The following is a 10494-nucleotide window of genomic DNA, read 5'->3' as shown; positions in this document are numbered from 1 at the left end:
AACAAAACCTTTTTGAGAATGACTGCCCCTTCTTCAGTCCCCTCCCCATCCCCCACCACCCGGGCCCTCAGATCCAGATTCATCTTGATCTCCAGCCCTGCTCTGGAAAAAGATCTCTTCCCCCTTTTTGCTTTATTTAAGCTGCTACAGTCCCTGGGTGGAGAGTCAGGGCAATATGGAGACTACACAAAGAGCTCCCTTTCCTCTGGGAAATTAACCAACATATTTGTTTTGATTTCATCTCAGTTTCTTTGCAAATGACTTTGTGCTGAGCCATTGAACTTTCTGTAAACACTGTAGTGAGAGCCATAAAATAAATCATCCAAAGAAGTAAAAAAACCCAAACACACACATGAGTTACTGGAGCCAGTTCTCCCTGCTCTTTGTCAACCATCACAGAAGCTGATTTTCCTCTGAGTCATATAGAGATAACATAAGGCAGTATAAACAAGCAGTGGAATCATGGAGCAACTCAGAAAATAGAGATGTTTATTTTTTGAGCTTTGACATGCATTAGAAGAGACATCATTGCAGTATTAAAAAAAATCCAGCATGTTATCATCATAGCAAGCATTGGACTTCTTCAGACACAGAACAGTATTAGAGAATAAATGACTCAATATAGTCTGCCAGGCAAGAAATTATATGTAGCTGTCCAGATGGACTGGAAATGGTACGATGTTTTATCTTCTATCCTGGGCAAACCATCCAGTGGGAACTGTGCCAGTTCAGGCTCCCGTTTGAGAGCACTGGAACCCCACTTTCTTCCAAGTGCAAGAAAATCTTCTATAGTAGAAAGACCTCCAGGTTCAGACCAGGATTTTGGAGTCACTGAAGTAGAGGCAGTCCTTGTAGATTCCATTCCAAGGTGACCAGACCCTTTGTATTCTGGGTCAGGACTAAGGACGTTTCAAGAAATTATACATTGAACGTTGATAATTATTCTTCTATGCAAGTGTTTGTAGAGTTGTCATGTGTTCTGTCTTTGTACAGCACCTCACACTGGGGTTCTGGTCAATGACAAGGGCTCTTAGACACTAGGGTAATTCAAATAATAATAAATAATAACATGGAATGATTCAACTTTATACTGCTTTCACATTAACAAATCCTCCCAGGACCTCTGTGTAATATGATTCTCTTTTACTGATGGGGCTAACAGTGACTTGTCAAGACCAGAGAGGGATTCAGTATCAGGGCTGGGATCCAAACTCAGGACTCCCTGGGCTCTCAGACCTCTTCTCACAATGCACCTGTGCCTAGAGTATACACAGACCTTTAGCCACACTTCTCTCCTAGGCCCCCTTTCTGTTTAAGCCTCACTATCATCAGTTTTCATCTCTTTCGAACCAGCCCAGACATGTTCTTTCCACCAGCCCAGCAATGAAGATAAAGGAAACATGAAGGTCCCAGTCCCTTCCTTTGTGTATAAAAATGTGTTAAAGAGAAGGAGCTATCAGAGCAAATGTATTGCTTCTTGGTGACCTTGATGCATGGGCGGCAGGTGAACATGCGGTTGGGGGAGGCTAGACCCCGGCTCCTCCTACTCTGCTCCTTCCCTTCTGCCCCCTGTTCCTCACCGGAGCCCAGAGCACCCCTCCACCCACGGCAGCTGGCCCCCTTGCGTGTCCCCAGCCCCAGTGCGCCGGGCGGGTGACGCGCCTGCAGCCCCAGCCCCGGAGCGCCAGGAAGGCATAGATGACAGTTTTGTAACTCAAAGAGTGTTGCAATCAGCTCAGGGGAATTCTATGTTAGACCTGCTCTTGACAGATAAAGAGGAACTGATCACAGAACTAAAAATGAATGGTAGCTTAGGTGCAAGTGATCATGACTTGATCACATTTATAATGTGCAAACAGAATAAAGTCCAGAGCAGTAATATATATATATATACTTGGTGATTTAAACGGGTCAGATTCACAAAGCTGAAACCAATTATGAGCCAAATCAGCTGGGAGGAAGAATTTAATCAGAAAAATTGTTTAAGAACACTTTGCTAGATTCCCAAAATGCCACAGTCAAGGAAGAAGTCTGTATTGATTAAAAAAACAACCTGATTTAGAGGGGGGATGAAGGAAGCTATAATAAATAAAAATAATAAAAAAAAAAACATGTGGAAGAAAGGGGAAGCTGATAGTAATAAATATACATCAGTATTTAGGAACTGTAGAAAACTCAGAAAGCAAGCAAAAGGCATAGAATAAGAAATCTAGGGCGAGCAGAGTTAAAGATAATAATAAATAATAATAATGAGTTTTTAAAATTATATTAGGAACAAAAAGAATCCTGACAATGGTATCGGTCCATTACTAGATGGAAATGGTAGAATTGTCAATAATAATGCCAAAAAAGCAGAAGTGTTCAATAAATATTTCTGTTCTGTATTTGGGGAAAAAAGTGTCTCATCATTATGATAAAATTCTTTCCATTCCACTAGTATGTCAGGAGGTTGTTAAACAGCATCTACTAAAGTTAGACACTTTAAAATCAGCAGGACCAGATAACTTGCATCCAAGAGTTTTAAAAGAGCTGACTTGGGAGCTTACTGGACCTCCTTACTTTTCAATAACACTTGGAACACTGGGGAAATTCCAGAAGACTGGAAGAAAGCTCATGTTGTGCCAATTTTTTAAAAGGGCAAATGGGATGACCCAGGAAATTATAGGCCTGTCAGCCTGACATCAATACCGGGCAAGATAATGGAGCGGTTGATATAGCACTTGATTAATAAAGAATTAAGGAGAATAATATAATTAACGCCAATGAATATGGGTTTATGGAAACAGATCCTGTCAAACTAACTTGATATCTTTTTTTTTATGAGATTACAAGTTTTGTTGATAAAAGTAATAATGTTGATATAATATACTTAGACTTCTGTAAGGCGTTTGACTTGGAACCACATAACATTTTTGTTAAACAACTAAAATGATATGAAATTAACATGGCACACATTAATGGATTAAAAGCTGACTAACTGATATGGGGAATCTTCTTTGAGAGGGTGTGTTTCTAGTGGGGTTCTACGGGGATCTGTTATTATATTAAACATTTTTATCAGTGACCTAGAGTCAGGAGATACAGCATGCCAAACTGGGATTGCATTATGGAGTCTGGTCAGGAAACCAAATAATATTTAATGTGCAACACCCACCTTAATTGTTTTATTATGTTAAAATGTCAAGGTTGAATCTAACCATTTCTGCTTAAGGTCAAATGCTTTGTGATATCCAGGAGTATTTAAAATGCTGCCAATGAGCCATTAAGAGCCAGTAGTTAAATATAAGTGTGGTTTTTGCTCTGTGATTTATTGTTTTTTGGTAGGGCTTGGGGCAGGAATATCAGCATTGAAACAAACAGCTCATTTCTCTAAAGCCTCGTCTATGCTAACCTTCTTTCCCTTAAATTTCCCACAATTCCTTGAAATGGAACCAGGAAAGCAAAAGACAGAACCAAAAACAAACAAACAAACAAAAAATCATTATATCACCTAGATTCTAAAAGAAATGCATCCATTGAGAGCCAAGCAAACAGCAGTGCTGTAATGTACTGGTAGTGGGTGAGTGAGCTATGTAAGAGCGAGTGAGTGATGTTGCCCTCTAGTGGCTGGCTTAATACTGGGGTAAATGACCTACTACTCCCAACAGTTACACATATTTTTATTGAGTTCATGTATTAGATAACTGTATGTTTAAATATAAAAGATGAGGGTTCTGATCTCAGCTCTGTTGTGTGCAATTTATATTTTAGCTGCATCTGCAGCACATGGGTTTGTTCCTGTCTGTGCGAGAAACAAACAAAGCAATAAAAAGCAATCCTTGGGATAAGAGCCCTGCAGATTTGGATGTCAGCTACACACGAGATAGAGATTGGCTTCTCTCTGTGTGAAAATTGAGTACAAAAGACAAGAGAAGCGAAGAGCCAGTAGGGACATTTCTTGGAGCTCCGCTCCTTTGACACTATATTCTTGGATGTAGCTGAATGCGATGATAAGAGCATAATTGGAGAGAATATGCCATGAGCTGGGTTATACATATGCCAGCTTCTACATATGCCAGCTTTAAAACAACAACAACTACAAATGAAATCAAACCTTTGCTTCAGGAAAGGTGGTTGCCTGTGGCATTTTCCTTCATGTAGGGTTGGCAGGAGAGTTTTATTATTAAAAATGCAGATGGCTCCAATGGCCGGAAAAAAGAGAATTAAAATCAGCTTGGGGAAGTGCATAGAGTTAGGAATTTGGGAGTGTGACAGAAATGACATGAGTCCTAGAACAAATGGCAGGTGTATCAGAGAGCACAATGATTGTTATGTGTACTCAGGATAGGTCAAATGCTGCCCTGATTATGACTACAATATGTTTACATGGGGTGTATGTCAGGAACAAGTGTGGTCCTACAAAAATAATGTCTTATAGCACATTTCTGCCAGGGATCTCAGATCTGCAGTTTAGGTACTATATTGGGGCCGTATGTATGTCTCTAAGAAATCTCTACAAAGCTCTCTGTGTTGGTGATACTCAATACTGACTCTTTGGCATGTTAGCAGCTGTGTCTGAAGTCTCTGTCCTTGAAGAGTCTCGGTTTGATTTTCAGACTGGCAGTTCTGCTGTGCAGAACAGGTGATGGTTTCTTGAATGCATATGTCCCCTTTCCAAACCTTTTTACATTCCCTTGGTTTTTACTGCAGGAGAAGGATCAGACACAGAATGTTTGCTGTGTGGCTCAGTCTTTATTAGCTCCAAGACATGTGTCTTGTTAGCCTTTATAACAGACTCTATAGTACGACTGGCAAGGCAGAAAGTCAACTGGACATAATACCATAGACCATACAGTTACAAAGGTCTCAGTCAGGATGTCTGCTACCCCCTAGCTGCTACAGCCAGAAACAGTGGTATATACCAGAGATTTCACTATTCTTGGTTCCCCTACAAAGGTACACATAACTCACATTCTTCTGCACCCCTGCCTTCCATTATGTTAGCAGTGATCAACTCCTATTTGATAGCATTCATAGAGAACCCAGCGGATCTACAGCCCTTTTCCATTGCACTGGCCATTCACAGCCAGCTGTTGAAAGCTCCTGCATAGTTGCACAATGCCCCATATGGAATAAGGATTAGTAATTTAATTTCCCTTATGAACAGTGTGGCATTTCAGTGTTCTCAGACTTCTTAATCATGAGTTAGCCTACTCTTTCATTCCTACTATCATTATCCCTCTCCTTTTCCTTGACATTCAGGAAAAGTTCAACAGGAAACTGTCACATAACATTTTTTATCAACTCTTTCTCCCTTGCTAGAGTTATTAATTCTTTTTATTTTAATATTCAAGATAATAAAATAATAGTATTTTACACTGGGTTAGCCGGAAAGATTCATCAGTGAAATGTTCTGCTTCTGGGAATGACTGCCAAATCTGTTTAATACTCTACAGAAATTCTACCCAAGAGTTTAAGACAGGAAGTAAGGAAGCCATTCATGTGTAACCACAGGGAGAACCCAAATAGGCAGAATGTAGAAAAAAATGTCAAATTTAACTATAACATCAGGACTACTATGTACCCTTAGTTTCTCTGTGCCTCAGTTGTCATCTGTGCAATGGGGATAATAGCACTTCCCTATCTGATAGGGGGATTGTGAGGATAGATACATTAAAGATTGTGAGGCGCTCAGATATTACAGTATAGGTAGCCATATAAGTACCTAAGATTGACAGAAAATTTGTAGAAGAGAGAGCATTCAGTGTTTAGTTATTCTTACGAAGATCCAGTCATTCAGTCTGAGAACAGAAACAATACTGTGTGTGATTTAGGTGACCAATCACACAAGACAAATAGTGAATAGTCAAAAACAACAGTTTATGAACGATCAGTTGTCCGAAACTCATTCACCCAGTCCATTCAGTGAAGCCTTATGACTAAATGGATACACTCACACTGTTTAGAGAAATGAGTGATACATTGGCTGGGGGGCTGGCTGTTTGGGGGAATCGGATATAGAGTTTCCCACCTCTATGTCACCAGTTACAATCGAGCCAGGTTGTTAATAAGGGAAAGTTGTTTCTGTCGGCTGACTGTTTAGTGGTTCAGATTAAATGAGCAAAAAACCTCAATCCAGTTCCTACTGGACAATGGTCCATATTACTGACACTGTCTGCCACTATCCTTGGCAGTCTCACAGAGGTTATAGATTGAAAGGACCGTGGTATCTGAACTTCCCTCTTACCTTTCACAGGTGAAGAATACTGAAAGTGTGATATAGATAGAGTGTATATATTGCTGTCGCCTGTGCCATATCTATTCTGGGGATGAGCAGAGAGCTTCAGTGTATGGCACTAAATTCATTTAGCTAGATCATAATGTTGGGGATTTTTCAGACCTCTATGTCCTGCTATCTCCAGGGTGCAAGGTGAAGGCACAAAGCCTTTGTACATGGAAAGCTTTGGGCTGTGCTATTGTAGCATCATCTCTAAAGGGAAATCTGTGGAGACCGGAGACTGATGGCTGGGGGTTGGGGTCAGGGTCACTGATGCCTCTCTCAGTTCTGAGGACATCTGTGAAAGGACACTCTGGGTATTTCACAAGACAGCTGTCCTGATGAGAGATGCATAAACCAACAGATGAGCAGAGCATGCACAGCACACTAAATGGGGCAATTTTAACAAAGAATTTCAGTGGTTTAAATGGGTCGGTCAGAAGCCCTGCAAAACAAAGTTTGTGAGAAGCCAATTTAATCATGCTGTAAGTAAATAGCCAGTATTTATTCCTAATTAGCTCTTATATAGTATTTTCCATCCATAGATAATTATCATTACCTCTGTTTTCCAGATGGGGAACCTGAGGCCCAGAACCGTGCAGTGTCTGCCAGTGCAGCATGAGTTTCTGGGACCAGTACTGTGGAGAGTGCTGTCATATTTTCCATAGAGATGTTTTCTAAGGGCTTGTCTGTGCACAGCCCGGCATAAGCAGCAGTGCAGAGCTGTACCATGCCTCCCCTCCTACACTGGACCAGTCCTGTTTTCTAAAGGAGACCCCCCCACACTACCTCTGCTTTCCTCCTTCCCATCCTTTCAGATGTTCTCCTGCATGGCCCTTATGCAGGCTATGGGAGTGGGATATAGGGGGGATGGCTCCTTTTGTCACCTCTGCCCCTACTCTGACTGCCCACCTGCCTAATGACTAGGCACAACTGAGGTTAAGAGCTTGATCCAGCTCCCCATTAAAATCACTTGGAGTCTTACTGACTTCTCCCTGGCCTGCCAGTCCCTTTGGATCAGCCCCAGGCTCAGACTAAGTCCCTGGATCTGAACTGCTCAGCTTTGGGATGAGTTGGTATCGGGATCCAGATTTTGCAGCATGGCCCATCTCTGGTGGACCTTTCTCATGGGTGCAAGGTGAAGGCACAAAGCCTTTGTACATGGAAAGCTTTGGGCTGTGCTATTGTAGCAGAGAAATTACAGTTCCTGTTTTTCATCCTCTTCTTGACAGGAGAGGCTGGCTCAGATTAGCGAGAAAAGAAGCACAAAGGTTTGTTTGGCTCTTCTCCAGGCCTCTCTTCTTCACCCTGTGCTCGCTCTCAGCTGTGCTGCTATTCCTAGCCAGAGAGACTAGATCCCAGCCACAGGTATTTACATGGCCTGGTATTTTTACAACCACAAAAAGTTAGTTTCCTTTTGGCTGAAAGCGGGTGGAATCCCAGGTCTGGAACATGTGCTGGTGGGGTAATGTCTGGAAAAAAATAAAAGAAGCCTACAACATGGAAACACAAGTGCTATGGAAACAAGGGACATAACAAACAAGGCTTAAAGAGACAGGCTCAAAGCTCAGACTTTTGGAGCCTAGAGGAGGGAAACATACATACAACAGAACTATTGAGGTTTTTTTGTGCTGGGCCAAAGAGATGGATTAGCTTTTCACTTAGCTATTAAAATGATATAAATCAGATGCATGAAGATAGATAGATAGAAAGATGGATAGATAGATAGCATTTAGTGTGGTGGCTTTCATCTGAAGTCCATTAAAGTGACATGTGACATTTGGAAACTGAACTTCTTTTCTCACATTATCCCTTTTGACAAAAAAGTCCACAATTCATGAAGGATGTTGATAAATTGGAGGGGGTTAAGAGAAGAGCCATGAGAATGATGAAAGGATTCAGAAAGATGACTTTTAGTGATAGACTCAAAGAGCTTAATCTATTTATAATAACAAAGAGAGAAGTTTAAGGGGTGACTCGATTACAGTCTAAAAGTGGGGGGAAATATTTAATAAAGGGCTTCCCAGTCTGGTCTGGTCTATACTACCCGCCTGAATCGGCGGGTAGAAATCGACCTCTCGGGGATCGATTTATCGCGTCCCATCGGGACGCGACAATCGATCCCCGAATCGGCGCTCTAACTCCACCAGCGGAGGTGGTAGTAAGCGCCGCCGACAAAAAGCGGCAGAAGTCGATTTTGCCGCCGTCCTCACAACGGGGTAAGTCGGCTGCAATACGTCAAATTCAGCTACGCTATTCACGTAGCTGAATTTGCGTATCTTAAATCGACTCCCTGCTGTAGTGTAGATGTACCCAGAGAAAGGTATAACATGATTCAATGGCTGGAGTTTGAAGTTAGACAAATTTAGATTGGAAATAAGTTGTACATTTTTAACTGTGAGAGTAATTAACCATTGGAACAGTTTACCCAGGGTCATGGTGGAATCTCCATCACTGACAATTTTAAAATCAGTATTGGATGCTTCTCTAAAAGATATGCTGTAGGAATTATTTTGGGGAAATTCTATGGCCTGTGTTATACAGGAGGTCAGACCAGATGATCACAATGGTCCCTTCTGGCCTAGGAATCTATGCATGTATGAAGTTGTTCCAATGGTTAATTACTCTCACGGACATTGCTCATGCTTCCTTCTTTCCATTCATGTACTGTAGATACAACAGTAGGGAGCATATCTTTGTAATTTGTTAACCCACAGATAGGGCTGGTTGAGATGCTGCTGCCAAACCTCTGCTGCACAGTTCTCTGGAGTCATGGCAGACAGAGGCAGCAGGTTTGGATAATTTTTGGTGGTGCCCAGAACGGGTCCAAATCCCCCCCTCCCAGGGCTCTGGGAGGGGGTTCGGGCTCTGGGAGGGAGTTTGGGTGCTGGGTGCGGGCTCTGGGCTGGGGCAGTGGGTTGGGGTGCAGGAGGGGGTTCAGGCTCTGGGAGGGAGTTTGGGTGCGGGTGAGGTGAGGTGAGGAGTCAGGCTCTGGGAGGGAGTTTGGGTGGGGGTGCGGGATCTGGGGTGGGGCAGAGGGTTGGGGTGCAGGAGGGGGTCAAGGGGTTGGCGCTTACCTCGGGCGGCGCCAGCTCCCGAAAGTGACCTGCACACCCCTCTGGCAGCAGCTCGGCGCTCGGGGCTGGGGCAGCACGTGGAAACACCCCCACCCTGGGGCCGCAGGGACATGTTGGCCACTTCCCGGAGCGGCGCGGAGCGGGCGGAAAGGAAGCTGCCTTAGGCTGTGTCTACACTGCCACTTTCGGCACTAAAACTTTAGTCGTTCAGGGGTGTGAAAAAACACACCCCCGAGCAACCAAAGTTTTAGCGCTCATTTGGGGTGGTTATTTTTTATCACTGGGAGAGCTCTCCCCCGATGATAAAGTGTGACTACACTGCCCATGTCACAGCGCTGCCACGGCCGCACTGTAATGTTGGCAGTCCTGCTGCACTGCTGGTGGTGGGAGCGGCATCTGGGGGCCCCTGGGCCCTTTTAAATCACCCGGGGGAAGCAGGAGGGGCTGGAGGCACGCAGGGGTGGCAGATGGTGCGGGGGGAGAGACCCAGCCCCGAACATTGGTGGAGCCGGGCCCCCAGGCCCTGAATATTCATGAATTCTGGGCACCATGGGCCCATACAACTTGCCACCCCTGATGGCAGAGTCCCACCCTCCCAAAGGCAGGTCCCAATGCTAGCAAGAGCTTTTTCCAGTGGGTGGCTACATGTTGACTGAGAACCCTCTGGTAATAATTACTTAAGTTTCATGGAGATTCTGGACGCATCCCTATTTAGCTAGCAGTGGTATATCACAGGTTTCCTTCCACCCCAAGGCTCCCTGGCTAACAGGAGATCTCAATACATGTCATCTAACTTCCTTCACATATGCAATTCTGAACATAATTTCTTTTGGGTCTTTCAGTTTCCCTGGTGGGTCTGAACTGCCCCTTGTGGGCAAGGCAGAAGAGTTTGGGACAGATGTGTGTGGAGGTAGGTATGGGCAAACACTAAATCTTAGGCTTTATAGCTGAGAATAGGGCTCAGCTGAGGAAGATTGGTCTTGTAGGCACTGAACTTGGACTCAGGAGACCTGGATTCAATTTGTGCTATTGCCACGGGCCTCCTGTGTGACCTTGAGCAAGTCACTTAATCTCTCTGCACCTCAGTTCACCATCTATAAAATGGGAATATTAATACTTCCTTTCTCTCATCCTTTGTCCAACTAATTTAGATCATAAGCT

General features: G+C 43.6%; 1 long non-coding RNA gene across 1 annotated transcript; it reads right to left on the bottom strand.

The window, feature by feature from the left end:
• Window positions 1-468: 468 nt before the first annotated feature.
• Window positions 469-8967, bottom strand: LOC122173637 (uncharacterized). The gene is made up of 3 exons (XR_006174271.2): window positions 8570-8967; window positions 4094-8284; window positions 469-1037 (listed from the first exon to the last, which is right to left on the bottom strand). It is a non-coding gene; the product is annotated as an uncharacterized LOC122173637 (long non-coding RNA).
• Between the last annotated feature and the right edge of the window lie 1527 nt (window positions 8968-10494).

This window comes from Chrysemys picta, chromosome 4, assembly GCF_011386835.1.
Source record: "Chrysemys picta bellii isolate R12L10 chromosome 4, ASM1138683v2, whole genome shotgun sequence".
Classification (NCBI taxonomy): domain Eukaryota; kingdom Metazoa; phylum Chordata; order Testudines; family Emydidae; genus Chrysemys; species Chrysemys picta.
This window is presented reverse-complemented; position numbering and strand designations above follow the sequence as displayed.